The 14,910-nt window shown below is 48.0% G+C and overlaps 1 protein-coding gene across 1 annotated transcript in view; it reads left to right on the top strand.

Annotated features, from left to right (window-relative positions):
* The first annotated feature begins 1,497 nt into the window (after positions 1–1,497).
* The window catches only part of GRIK4 (glutamate ionotropic receptor kainate type subunit 4), a 337,150-nt gene continuing 323,737 nt past the window's right edge, over positions 1,498–14,910 (top strand). The window contains exon 1 of the mRNA XM_087939152.1: positions 1,498–1,761. The gene's annotated coding sequence lies outside the window, so the exon portion shown is untranslated. The remainder of the gene's footprint in view (positions 1,762–14,910) is intronic.

Here is a 14,910-nt window from a genome sequence, read left to right as displayed (position 1 = left end):
GGCGCCCACCCTGCTCTGCGCCCAGCCTCGGCCGGTCGACTGGTCCTTGGGAGGAGGTCAGTCGCCCAGAAGAGGAAGCCCCTGGGAGGTCCCCACCGTCCTTCCCCTTTGGTGAAGGGCCAGCCTCCTCCCCAATGCAGAGTCCAGCATCCCTGTGCTCTCCAGCTGGTCACAGTCATGGAAGTTCGACATGAGTCTGGCATTGTCTCTCCTTCCTACTTTCCTTCCTTCCTTCCTTCTCTCTCATTCCTTCCTTCTCTCCTTCCTTCCTCCCTTCCTTCTCTTTCTCCTTCCTTCCTATCTTTCTCCTTCCTTCTTTCTCCTTCCTTCCTTCTCCTTCCTTCTTTCTCCTTCCTTCCTACCTTTCTTTCTCCTTCTTTCCTTCCCTTTCTTCTTCTTTCCTTCTCTCCTTCCTTCCTACCTACCTATCTTTCTCCCTTATTTCTCCTTCCTTTCTTCTCCTTCCTTCTTTCTCCTTCCTTCCCTTTCTTTTTCCTTCTTTCTTTCTTTCCTTCCTACCTACCTTTCTCCTTCCTTTCTTCTCCTTCCTTCCTTCTCTCCTTCCTTCCTTCCTTCCCTTTCTACTTCCTTCCTTCTCTCCTTCCTTCCTTTCTCCTTTCTTCCTCCCTTCCTTTCTCCCCTCTTCCCTCCCTCCTTCCCTCTACCTGTTGCTCCTTTTTCTCCCAGCAGCTGTCTTGACTTCCCCCCGCCAGCAGAGTCGCCGCGTCCTCCCCCTTCGCTTTTGATCCCTTGCCGGCCGGGGCTCAGAACCCCAAAGCGACTCCAAACGTGTCCCTTTGGGGGGGGGCGCAGATGAAGAAAGGTCCGCTCCCCCCTCAAGTCTTTCCTCCCTTCCCCGTCCACCCAACAGAGGTGCCCAAAGATTCTTCAGTTCCACACACACCCCACCCGCCACCTCTCCCTGTGGCGTGGCCCGTGGGTCGCCCAACTCCCCCCACGGGACCTCTCCAGCCCTCGGCGCCTGCCCCTCCCTCCACACCCCTTTCCTTCCCCCCACGTGGACCTCTCTCTCTTTCTCTCTCTCTCTCCAGCGCGAGGAAGACCCCTCTCCTTTCTGCCCCTCCCCACTTCCCCCCAAAATAAACCCGCGGGCCGAAGGTCACGATTCCCGGGCGTGGGAAGTCCAAAGGTCCCGCTATCCCGAGCGCAGCGATCCTTTGCAACTCCCCCCTCTCCACGCCGCCCCGGGGGATGATGTCATGATCCTCTCGGGGGCGTGGGGAAGGGCAGGAGGAACGGGGATAGATTCCCACGGATCGAGCACGGCCGTTCCTTGCGGGGGCCGAAGCATTATTGCAATTGCAAGCCTCTCTCTCTCTGTCTACCCACCCCCCACATTTCCATCACTCCGCCCCCCCCACCAATTGGTAATTCGGCTGCGTGTCCGTGCAATTCCGGCCCGTGGCCACCGGGGGTCGCCCTGCCGCTCGCTCGGCCCTTTTCGCCCGCCGGCGCTGGAACGCGGCTCCGGTGCTGCTGCTGCTGGTGCCGCCGCCGCCGCCGCTTCGCAGAGCGCGGCGCTTCTCGCTCCGGGTCTCCCCGCCAGCGCGGCCGGCCAGCGCTCCATCCGCCCGGCGCCGCCGCTGTTGCTGCTGCCGCTGCTGCTGCATCCTCCGGTCCTTCCCTCCATCCCTCCCTCCCTCCGTCTGGCCGCGCTGTCCTCCCGGCAGCGGAGGAACCGGGGGGCGCCTCCGAGCCGGCCGCCCAGCTGAGCCCCCCAGACCCCGCGGAGCCGCCCAGGTAGGAGTTGCCGTCTCCGCCGCCGCCGCTCGGCCGAGACCCTCCGCCTCTCGGGTGGGGTGTGCTGGGGAGGCGGGGAGTAGTGTCTCGGCTAGGCGGCTGCTGGGCTCCTGCGCCCCCCCTTTCTGGCCCCAGATTCCGGACGCAGCATCTTTTTTTGGGGGGGGGGTGTAGCCCCTTTCTCAACCCCCCCATCATCATCATCCCCGTAGAAGAAGGTGCGAAGGGGTCCCCCCCTTCTCCTCTTAGCTGGGCGCCAAGGCTCGATAGATCTTTTGGGGTTCCCTAACCCCCCACCATCACCAGTCGCCGTGCCAGCGGTGGGCTTCCGACCGCCCGATTTCCCCCGAATCACCTCGGGAGTTCCGGGGTGCCAGGCTCGGATGCCCCCCCCCCCCGAGGATGCCAGGCTCCCTTGGGCTGGTCTGTTGGGGAGATCGTGCCCAGTTCTCTGCCCTCCTTCCCTTCAAGTTCCCTTCTCCTTTCCCCCCCACCCCACTTCTCCATCCCTTTCCTGGTGGCCACTTCTCCCCAACCTTACAGGGTTAAGATAGGAGATTTGGGGGTGGGGGTGTCGGGGGGTGGGTGAGAGTGGGAAGAGGAAGGAAAGAGAGAGGCGATTTGGGGAAGAAGGGAGGTCTCTCTAAAGAAGAGGGGAACCAGAACTGAGTCAAACCCCTCCCTGGATGGAAACCCCAGAAAGGGGGTCCTGGAATGGGATTTTATGGGGCTCCCCTCTTGCGAAGTGAGGAAGTCGAGGGGCGTCCAAGTAGAAGGGAGCCTGGCTGGCTCTCCTGGAAGAGCTTGAGTGACACGAGGAAGTCTTTGAACTGTTTCTGGGGCTCCTGTTTCGTTTTGATTTTTTTTTCTTTTTCTTTTCTGAGGAACCAATTTGATACAAAATTGTGGGGGGCTTGTTTTTGTTGGCCAAGTGGGATGGGGTAAGAAAGGAACAAGTGGTTGAAGGGGAGGGAAAATGGAAGGAAGGAAGGAAGGAGAGAAAGGAAGGAAGGAGAGAAGGGAGGGAAGGAAGAATAAGGAAGGAGAACAAGAAAGGAAGGAAGAATAAGGAAGGAAGGAGAAGGAAGGAAGGAGAATAAGGAAGGAAGGATGGAAGGAAGGGAGGAGAACAAGGAAAGAAGGAAGGAAGAATAAGGAAGGATGGAAGGAAGGGAGGAGAACAAGGAAGGAAGGACGGATAAGGAAGGAAAGGAAGGAAGGAAGGAAAGGAAGGAAGGAAGGATAAGGAAGGCAGGAAGAATAAGGAAGGATAGATGGATAAAGAAGAAAGGAAAGGAAGGAAGAATAACGAAGGAAGGAGAACAAGGAAGGAAAGAAGAATAAGGAAGGAAGGATGGATAAGGAAGGAAGGAAGGAAGGAAAGAAGGAGGCTGCAGAGATTGGTAGAGTGGAAGAGGAAGGGGATAACTATATAGGGAAGAGATAGAGGGGGGCTCTCGGGGAAGTGAGCGATGGGTGCATGGTGGAGTGAAGTGGCTGGTCATTGGCATGAGGAGGCAGCCAGGGGTGGACATGAGCAGCTTTGGGAAGGAGGAAAGCGCACTTGGCTAAGTTGTGTTCCTCTTCCTCTAACATCCTTTCCGGAAACCTCCCCGGGGGCTTCATTCTCATGCCCGGCGGGATCCCGTGTGCCGTTTTGTGCTTCCCGAATTGTGTTTGCCAGCAGGCCCTTCCAGACAGGGTCCCCTCCTCTTAAGTGGAGGCAAAGCAGCCTCTTCCTTGCCGGACTTCTGTGCTGCATAGGTGTAAATGCAGTCGGGCTGCTGTCCTTGCAAGGACGCAGCTGCCGTGCCTACACCACGTCTACCTTTTGCAAGGGCTGCCGCGTCGCACCCACCAGGGGTTGGGCTGGGGCTGGACCTACAGCGTTCGGGGTGTTTTAGGGAATGGGAAGCAATTTTTTTGGGCGGGGGGTGTTATCCTGGCTTTACAGGATCAAAAGGTAAAGGCTACCCAGTTGACGCTATTTCACGATATTCTTTGAGCTTTCCAAAGTGCGATCAAGTAGCTGGGCCCAGTTACAACTGGGATGTGGAACAAAGTGGGCAGCAGAGATCAAGGAAAGTCAGGGATGGTTTGTTGGAATGCTGAAGGGTGGTCTCTCTGTTTATTTGTCTATCTGTCATCCATCCATCCATCTATCCATCCATCCATCCGTCCATCTATCCATCCATCTGTATCTCTATCTCTCCAATTATTATCTATCTATCTATCTATCTATCTATCTATCTATCTATCTATCTATCTATCTATCTATTTATCTACCTACCTACCCACCTACCTACCTTTCTACCTTTTTCTCCATCCATCCATCCTTCTATCTATCTATCTCTCAATCCATCCTTATTTTTATCTATCCATCTGTATATATCTCTCTCCATCCATCCTTATCTCTATCCATCCATCCATCCATCCATCTATCTATCTGTCTATCCATCCATCCTTATCTCCATCCATCCTTCCATCCATTCATCCATCCATCCATCCATCCATCCATCCATCCATCCATCCATCCATCCATCCATCCATCCATCCATCCATCCATCCATCCATCTATCTATCTATCTATCTATCTATCTATCTATCTATCTATCTATCTATCTATCTATCTATCTATCTACCTACCTACCTTTCTCTCCATCCATCCATCCTTATCTCTATCTATTTATCTATCTAGCTATTCATCCATCCACCTCTATCCCTCTCTCCATTCATCTATTGTTTCCTTGGAATGAGTCGATTTGTTTATAAATTGGGTAAAAGTCCAGAATGCGTTGCTGTGAGACTTATTATGGACGGCAGGTTACACAGCTCATGGTTGCTTTTCACAAGCTTTGAATCTTCGCCTAGGACATCTTACGATAGGAGTTTCTCACTGGGGAATCCGTTGCTTCCCCAAAGGATCAACACAACCATTCTTCCGTTTGCCTGCCTCTTTTTTTCTCTGTAAAGCGTGGGGGGTATTCTGGGAGTTGAAGCCCACTCATCTTAAAGTTACCGAGGTTGAGATATACACTGTTGTGCGGTATTTAAATAAAGAGTTGTTTGGCTCAACAAGAGCAACAGAGAGAGAAATGGAATGCAAACTCTCCAGAACAACCTTTTGGATCTCAGGGACCACCAAACTCGTAATTTTAAATCCCGTGGATCAGAGACCCTGGGAAAATCCCCCCAAAAGTCTGCAGGAAAATTCCCCACCCTGTTTTCCTACCGTTCTTTATTCGGGATCACAGGATACCATCTCCAGCTCTGTTCTCAGGGGAAGAGAGAGAAAGAGAGAGAGACTTTGGGCTTCATGCAAGGAAAGCAGCAGAAGCTGCAGAAGTCTTTCTTTCTCTCCCCAAAACTCCGACAGAAATGAGTCTTTGCCGGCGCAGCCTCTTAGGGCAGGAGGCTTTGCAGGGTCCCAAAGACTCATTTCTGGCGGAGTTTGGGGGAGAGAAAGAAAGACTTTTGCTGCTTTCCTTGCGTGCAGCCAAAAAGCAGAAGAAGAAAGAAGCAGAAAGAAGCAGCCCAGTGGCCAGGCAAGGCATATGGGGTGAGTGGGGCAAGTTCCCCCCTCTGCCCTTTCCCCCCTCCCCTCAGTACCTTGTGTTGTTCGCAATGCAACCGACGCAAGCCTTGTGTTCCCGCGCAGCCTGGATTAATTGCTTTGGGGGGGGGAGTGACATGTCTCTGTGGACCACCTTAATTTTCTTGTGGACCATCAGTGGTCCCAAGCCCATTGGTCGGTGACCACTGCTCCAGAAAATCATAACTCTTCCAACATCCTAGTTTCCAGAAGGTCTAACCAGATGCTTCCGGGGGGGCGGGGTGGAGGAGGGGTTAACAAAAGCCTGTGCAAACAGCCGTGCATCGCTCCTTTGCAACTAGGTCTTGGGTTACTTTCCAAACCCATCACAACAGAGAGGGCTGCTCTTCACCCGGAGGAAGCTCTCAGCATCCCTTTAAAAAGCCTCCCTACAACATCACTCCAAGGTCAGCCAGGACTCTAATCCTTCCTTATTACAGACATCTCCACGGGTGGGAAGAAGGGAGATAAGTTAGCAGCTCACCTCTTGCAACATAGCAAGTTTGAAAGGGAGCTGGGGGGGAGGATCATGAGGATTCCAAGATTCACCCCCATCTCTTGCCCTCCTCCGGATCCGTCCAATGGAGGATCCCCCATCCCCCCCAGTGGGCTGCTGGGTTCATTCTTCAAGGTCATCACCCTCCAGAGTGTTAATCTGGATAACTCTGGCTTGGCTTGGCTACATTTTCCCCGGGTTTCTGGCATCTGTCTCCGGTGAAGAGGCTGTCTCGGAGGCCATCAATATTTGCTTTTACACACACACACACACACACACACACACACACACACACACTCAGGGGCTGAGATGACAGGCAGAAGCTGCTGTCCTGCCTTTTTTTTTTTTTACAGCTGCAGTGTGACAGGTTGGGACCGGGTGGCTGAATCCAGCCGTGCTGGTGAAGCCCTAGTGTGCAGCATCTGGGATGTGGAGGTTTTCTGCGGAGATGCCGGGGCAAGAATTATGGCTTTTTAGCGTGCTTGCGGAGGAGTTCGGTTTGAGAGGAAGAGAGAAGAGGGACTCTGTTTTAGGAGAAACGTCTGGTCAGTGGTGAGGAGAAGCACTCCCTTCCTTCCTCGTCCGCTGGTCAGAATTTCCGGATTGAATCTTAGTGCAGTGAGGCGTGACTTCCATCAATCATCTTGAGTCCTGGCCCTGGTTGATCCGACCGACGTTTCTCCTATAAAGAGGTCATCCCCATCTGCGACGTTAGCCGGGTTTGGTCAAATGAGCAACAGTTAGCTGAGCCCACTTCGCTTCCTGCCAGTTTGATGGGTTTCAGCATTCGATTTTCTTCCCGGTCTACCATTCCACTTCCATTAATCTGGAGAAGAAGAAGAAAAAGACGTTTTTTTAAAGAATTATTATTTCTCGCTTGTTCCACATGGATGATTTGTTTTTAGAATGCATGCGGAGGGAGGATGCATTTAAAATTGGGTCTTTTTTGGGTTTGGAATTGGGCCGAGGGTCAGTGGCGCTGAACAGAGGCCCAAATAGATCAACTGAGCGGTACCTTAATTTGCAGAGTAGATTTGGGCGTTCCCCAAAGAAATAGATTTGCTCCAAAGGTACCTTAAATCTGTAGAGTAGATATGCCCTTTCAAAAAAAAAGAAAAGAAAAGCAGATTTACTCCAAAGGTACCTTAATTTGTGGAAACTCACGCGAGTTGGCAAGATAATACTAAAGGGCACAAGGAAAATGAGGAAGGATGGGATGAGGAGTGGATTTCCTTTTTATGCACAGAATAGACTGGGCTAAATGCAGAGAAGTCTTTGAATAGAATAAATGAGATGAAGTTAAGCAGTTTTGCATAGATCTAATTGGATATATTTCTTGTTTTCTCCATGATCCGACCATGCAATCAGCTTTATTTATTTGTTTAGGAAGGAGAATAGAGCAATGGAGAGAGAGAGAGAGAGACAGAGATGGGGAGAGGGAGGGAAGGAGGGAGGGAGGGAGGGAGCGGGAGAGAAAGAAAGAGAAGAGAGAGAGACAGACAGACAGAGACAGACAGAAAGGCAGACAGAGACAGAAAAGGAAAGAAAAAAGAGAGACACAGATAGACAGACAGACAGAAAAAGGGAGACAGAAAGAGAGACAGACAGACAGAGAGAAAGAGAGAGAAAGAAAGAAAAAAGAGAGATACACAGAGAGAAAGAGAGACAGAGACAGACAAAGAGACAGAGAGACAGAGGGAGGCAGTCAGAGACAGACAGAAAGAGAGAGACAGGGAGAGACAGAGAGACAGAGACAGAGACAGACAGATAGAGAAAGAAAGAGAGAGAAACAGACAGAGAGAGAAAGGGAAAGAGAGAGAGAGACAGAGAGAGGAGAGATGTCCCCAGTTCCTCAGAACTTCTTTCTTTCTCTCCCCAGAGCTGTCTTTAAAACAACCACACAGCCCCCCCCCCCTCTTGGGGTCGCAGAGCAAAGCAATTAGGGCGAACACGGTGTCTTTCCTGGACTAATATATCTCCATGCTACTAATTTCAGTTCCGATGGCTAATTGGGTCTCCGAGGGCTTCGGAGGGCACGGTGGGTTTGCTACAAGCTGACTTGTTGATCTGCAACTAGCCTTCACCTTTCCTAGTCCCTGAGCTGCTGGTGAGGACAGTGGCCCAGAGCTCCCGAAATTGGTGCCTCTTAAAGTGCTTCGAACGCAGGTCTAAGTGCTATTTAAATGCTATTATCCTCGGGGACCCTCCGGTTCTCCTTCCCGCTGAGCCAGTGACTTTCAGACAGCTTATGTGGGCAGCTTCCTTGCGCGTCAAAAAATCCACCACCAGATTGGAGAAGCACTTAAAAAAAGAAAAAAGAAGAAGAGATAAAGGCAGTCCTTGATGTATGACCAAAACAGGGACTGGAAAATTCATGGTGAAGAGGTGTGGTCATTAAGTGAGACATCACATGACCACAAACTATATGACCTTCACTAGTTGTCTTTGTGGGAAGCCATCTGGGAAAGTCACCAATAGCTACCATGTGGCCGCAGGATGCGGCGTCCGTCGTAAATAGGTAACATTTGCCAGGGGTCCAAATCACAATTGTGCAGGAGATGCTGCAAAGGTAATAAGTGTGAGGATTGTCATAAATCTTTTTTTTTTCCCCTAGTGCCATGGCATAACTTCAAATGGTCCCTAAATGGATAGTCAAAACTTGGGGGAATACCTGTAAAAAAAAAATTGTTATTTTGACTGACAGGTGGCTCTTCATAATAGCATTTCCTTTATAAAGTGGTAAGGGAAGAATGAGAGGATTCGTCAGTTCTCTTCCATAGGGCTCAAAAGGACACCAGGTGAAATTCACTATGCATTGCTTGAGGGATGGTTTCTTGTGTTCTTTAAGAAGATTGGATGACCATTTGTCTGAAATAGTATAGGGTTTCCTGCTTAAGCGAAGGGACTAGAGGACCTCCAAAGTCCCTTCCAACTCTGTGAATCTTTTATGCTGTTTTCTTTCCTTCCTTCCTTTTCCTTCCTTCCTTTTCCTTCCTCCCTTTTCCTTCCTTTTGTCCTTCCTTCCTTCCTTCCTTCCTTCCTTCCTTCCTTCCTTCCTTCCTTCCTTCCTTCCTTCCTTCCTTCCTTCCTTCCTTCCTTCCTTCCTTCCTTCCAAAGCTTCAAGCGCTTTGGAGAATAACTTGACCCTCTCTTCTTTATGGCAGCCCCTGAGATATTGGAAGACTGCTATCATGTCACCCCTAGTCCTTCTTTTCATAAGACTAGACATATCCAGTTCCAGCAAGCGTTCTTTCTATGTCTTATCCTTCAGTCCCCTAATCATGTTGGTTGCTCTTCTCTGCACTCTTTCTAGAGTCTCAACATCTTTTTTTGCATCGTGGTGACCAAAACTGGATGCAGTATTCCAAGTCTGGCCTTACCAAGGCCTTATAAAGTGGTATGAACACTTCACGTGATCTTGATTCTATCCCTCTGTTTATGCAGCCTAGAACAGCGTTGGCTTTTTTGGCCAATGCAGTTGAGGACTATCATTGTATAGATAAGGTCTGTGAAGGCCAAGCTATTTTTAGCTGCTCTGGAATATATATACTGTAACTTTCAAGACACCTAAGGCCTATTTGGAAGGAAATAAAATTGAGTTGCTGGTTCTTTGGTTCTTTCATTGCAACGAAGAGATGACAAAGTCCAATTTATCTGATTTTAAATCCTGCTAATGAAAATATTATACTAATTAGGAGGGTTGCACATAGAGCCCTAGACCATGATGCCTTAGGAAATTGGCATACTCTGAGATATTAACTTATTGGACTTGGACTTAAGCCAAATACACATTTGGCTTACTTATAATGAGTCTTTTTAACTGCCCTGATATTAACTTGCTCTATGCTACGTTAGGTCTGGATTAGAGCAACAATTTATGATCTTAATAAGATGGGGTGGTTTGTTTTTTTTTAGCAAGATTTACTTTGATGCCTACCTAGAGATTGGTAACCCATGATGGGAGTGAGGAGTTCACACAATAAAATCAGGTAGAGTAGAAACACCGATGGTAACTGAAGAAGTTTCTCCTAACCACAAGGCAGTGAGTAGCAGCCATAGAAAATTGGAATAACAACAGGTGCATTTGGCTATGGCTATTTAGCATGCTAAGTCATGATGAGCTTGATAGTTTTGGAAAAGTCTACTTGGGTTAGTCTCTTCTATTTTTATCAGTTGGGTTCACCCAACGCACTATATGAACAACCAAGAGTTTGCAAACCGCAATAGGAGAGATTCAACCTGGAAATAAGGAGAAGTTTTCTGACTGAGAGCAATCAACCCATGGAACAGAAAATGCCTTCAGAAGTTGTGGAAGCTTCATCACTGGAGGCTTTCAAGAAGAGACTGGACTGCTATCTGTCAGTGTCTCCTGCTTGGGCTGGGGATTGGACTAGATGACCTACAAGGTCCCTTCCAACTCTGTTAATAGTTGGGTTACACAGCGTAGAGTTAAATTGTGAAATCCACTCCTTCCCGATGTGGGAAAGGCCACCAGTTTAGAAGGTTTGAAAGAAGATGTGGCAAGTTCATGAAAGAATGGTCTGGTGGTGACTGCTCATCAAAATATAGGAGAGACCAATCACCTAGATGATGAAACATTCATAAATCCCACCAGGAATCCTTTTTAAACCAAAGAGCATCAGATGAAGAAGGACTTTTTTTTCTCCAGACCTAATGCAGACTTCATAGCCATCTTCCTCCCCCTCTTCTCCCCAACCTATTCAACATTTCCTATTTAATGACAAGTTGGTCTCTTACTAATAGCAGTTGCTCAACTGTAGATTTTTGGAAGTATGCCTGAATACAGAGCTGGCAATATCTTGCTTTTTTTCTGGAAAATAAGCTAAGGTTCAACAGTTTTCTGATATGTGTTTTGAGAGAGGGAGGAAAAAAGTTTGCTATCTCTTGTAGAGGAGGAGGAAAGCCAGATTTTGACTAATGAAAAGAGATTTTTTTTAAAAAAAAATCCTCTCTTTCTCTGTCTCTCTCTTCCCACCATCACTAAGCTCATTGACAAAGAGTAAAAGTCATGATGGCATCAGATGAAATGTTAACCTTTTTATGGTGTTTGGCAGGAGAGAAACATGCAGAGACTTAAGGATTATAAAAATGTAGGCCAATCCAACTGACAAATGGGATTTTTTGACTTTCTTTAGGCAGGTGATGGCAGGTTGTAAAGTCCAAGAAGAGCTTAGAAGGCAGGCAATCATAAGTGTTGGCAGTAGGGAGAGAGTTTGGAAAAGATTAAGAAGATGTCCATGACGCTGGCTTGAGGCAAGGAGAAGATGCCAGACAGGTGACGTTCTACCTTGGTACCTTCAGCCTGTTCCTCTCAGTTGATCTTCAGAAAGGGATTTTTAGAAATCCTGCGAGAATTTGCTGAAAAGTCCATACCCAATTCTCCTGTTTTGTGAACAGCTAATATTTATGAGATGCTTAAAACACACGGTCGCTCTCCATGCATCACAAAAACGCTCGAGTTTACTTAATTATGGTTTGTTGAATAAGCCTTCGCTGTTGGTTTGGAGTGATATACGAAGACAAAGCCAAGCAAAAAAAAACACATCCTGGTTTAGTAGTGGGTGGAGCTGGCTGATCAGCTGGAGCTGGGAGATAAGAGGCTGGTTTGCTTTCTGCCCCTTTCCTGCCCACCTAGAAACCATTAATCTCTTTTCAGACCCAAAGTGCTCAACAGATTTCTGTCTCTCATTCATTCATGTATCTGTGTAGTGTTTCCCCACAAAATACAACCTATTCAGAAAGTATGCCCCAGTTTGATTTTGTTCTGACGCAAACCTTGTTCCAAGTAAACAAACACCAAACAGAGATAAAAGCAAAACCTTTTAATGCTTCTTGGTGAATTCCATTAATTCACGGTTAAAAGGCCATTAAAACTAATTGTCTCTGATAAGAACGAGCCTTACCAAGGTTGTGCAAGGCTGCCAAGAACACTAGATAAAGTTGCCAAGAAATATTTCAAACACAAAGAGGGTCCGAACACCAACCAAGATATTCTGAACATCCACAAGGCTTGAGTGCAAAGATTTCTTTGCCTCCTGCAAAGAACTCCGGTTTCTCAGCTGGCTTTTATCTCTTAAGGGAGGGGCAGACTTACTCCCGAGTTGCCCATGCCGCTGCAGCTGCTCTTTCCTACGAGCAGCCCTGCGCGCAGCACACTGGGCACAGGCTCCTCGGGGGCTTCTTCATCACTGCTGCCAGCCTCCACAATCTCCAAAGGCAGCACTCCACTCCCTGATGGTCCTGGCCCCATCCCTGCATCACACATGTGGGCCCCTCATCTGAGTCCTCAGCCATCTGCACGGCTGCCGGCAAACCACAACAGATATTTTACACCTGTGCCCAATATAAGTCCTACCCCCCAAATAAGCCCTAATTAAGACCCCATCCACTCCAGGGTGCACAGGTAAAAACTGTAGCCCATAACAGAGCTCCAGATCGACATTTTATTTTATATATAAATAAATATAAAAGAAAATGAACAATACACCACTGGCTCTTCTTTTCTCTTAACAAGCAATTCAGAAGACTGAAAACCAGGGTTTGGACAGCTCCTAAAACCAAACCATTGCGTGTATAGTTAGTTATCTGAAGGGCAATGGTCCGTGTCAGTTTAATTCCCACAGGAAGGTTTAAACCAGCGTCCCTCAATTTTCAGCCACTTTAAAATGTGTGGACTCCCAACTCCCAGAATTCCCCATGTTAGCTGAGGAACTCTGGGAATTAAAGTGCACATCTCTTCAAAGGTGCACGGATTGAGAAACACCGTTTTAAAGCCAGAGAAATCTGGCGCTGTCTGCGCTTTCTTGCAGATGTTTCATGACCCAACTAGGTAACATCATCAGTGCTAGAAGAGAGTGGGGATTATGGAGTGGAGAAGGAGGAGGAGTGGGGAGGAATAGGAGGAGGAGGGGGACTGTCAGGTCCTTGTTGCTCTCCAAGCTTGCTTGGGTTTTTTTGCAGACATTTCATGACCCAACTAGGTAACATCATCAGTGCTAATAAGGAGTGCTGCTTGCTGTCAGCACAGACACTGACCATCGCTGATGATGTTACCTAGTTGGGTAAGGAAACGTCTTCAAGAAAACCAACCAAACTCAGAGACCACCCAGGACCCTTCATTCCAACCCTGAACTACAAATATTCTCCTTTATTGGTGCCATAGAAATCTGTCGGCTACACCTGACAAAGGCCAATATAAGGCTGAATCCTTTCATATACTGCCTCCTAGTGGCCAATACTAGTTTTTACAGCCAAGTACTGAAAATTCTGACCTGATCTGAAAAAGGACATTTTCTGCTAGTGAGAATGAAATATTGCAGAGCCGAGAGAAATATCAGAGGTAAATGACACATTTTGGCTGGCGGCTGTAGACTTTTTTTTTTTTGAAAATCCCACTCCCCTGTTTTCACGGTTATTATTTTATTCCGATACTTATGGGTGTGCTTGGAAAAAAATAGGATTAGGGTAACCGTGGTTAGAAACTGACCATTCCAGCACTTCGAATAGAGTCAATGTCATTTCTCTCACCCACAGTAGGATTGTCCCATTAGTTGTAATGGATTTGCTCTGGGGTCAGTGGAAATTATACTGAGGGCTTGACCATGAAAAGCACAGCTGGTGTTTGGCTTTTATCTTATGGGCATCAAGAAAGAGCCCCATTAAAAACACGGAAGTAGTAATAGGATTTGCTTTTTTTGTTTTTTTTTCCTGGAGCACTATATTTCTTTGTGCTAAAAAGCCCCCGTAATGATCTTAACCTCTGCTGAAGTTAAAGACCATCTGTTAATATTGTTAATATCCGAAGTAGCTGGTATTAACTGAGTGTTTTAACCTTTGCTTGATGTCTTGGCGAGACCACACTTGGAATCCTGCATCCAGTTTTGGTCACCAAGAAGTAAAAAAAGAGGTTGAGACTCTAGAAAGGGTGCAAAGAAGAGCAACCAAGATGATTAGGGGCTAAAACATATAAATAACAGTTGCTGGAACTGGGTATGTCTAGTCTGATGAAAAGAAGGACTAGCGGTGACATGATAGCAGTCTTCCAAAATGGTTAGCCGGCAGCAGGTACAGATGGCTGAGGAGAGTGAGGATTCTGATGAGGGGCCAGGACCATCAGGGAGTGGACTGCTGCCTTCAGAGATTGTGGGAGCTGGCAGCAGTGATGAGGAGGTTCCCGAGGAGCCTGTGCCAAGTGCATGTGCACAGAAGATTACTTGGAGGAAAGAACAATTACAGCAGCACAAGCAACTCGGGAGTAAGGCTGCAAGGTAATGGCCCCTCCCTCAAGAGGATAAAAGCCAGCTTTGGAAAAGCGTTCTTTGCAGACAGCAAAGAAGCTCTGAAGCTCAGCTTGTGGACATCTTAGTTCGTGTTTGGAGAATCTTTCAAATTAGTTCTTATCTCTGGGTTTTTGGCAGCCTTGACAAACAACTTGGCAAGGCTCTTTCTTGTCGGAGCTAATTAGTGGAAAGCAGCCTTTGATCTGTAAAGGAACAGAATCCGTTATTAAACCTGAAAAGGTGGGGGCTGCTGCCTTTGTCTGTGTTTGCTCTTTGGGAACCCGGTTGGGTCGGAACAATATCTCAGGGGCTGCTACAAAGAAGAGGGAGTCAACCTATTCTCCAAAGCACTTCAAGGCAGGACAAATAGCAATGGATGGAAATTAATCAAGGAGAGAAGCAACTTAGAACAAAGGAGAAATTTCCTAATAGTGAGAACAGTTAAGCAGCGGGACAACCTGTCACTTGAAGTTGCAGGTGCTCCATCTCTGGAGGTTTTTAAGAAACGATTGGACAGCCATTTGTCTGAAACAGTATAGCATTTTCTGCTTGAGCAGGCGGTTGGACTAGAACAGTGGTTGCCAACCGGTGGGCTGTGGCCCACTGGTGGTCCGCGAGAAAATTTTAGTGGTCCACAGAGAAACGTCACCCAGGGTCTCTGCTGACAGAGACCCTGGGAAAATCCCTCCAAAAAGTCTGCAGGAAAATCCCCCATCCCGTTTTCCTACCGATCACAGAATACTCTTTCTCTCTCTCTCTCT

This window comes from Pseudonaja textilis, chromosome 9 (assembly GCF_049901715.1).
Source record: "Pseudonaja textilis isolate UNSWEBS1 chromosome 9, rPseTex1.2, whole genome shotgun sequence".
Lineage (NCBI taxonomy): Eukaryota > Metazoa > Chordata > Lepidosauria > Squamata > Elapidae > Pseudonaja > Pseudonaja textilis.
The sequence above is the reverse complement of the archived record's forward strand: the minus strand, read 5'-3'. Positions and strand labels throughout refer to the sequence as shown.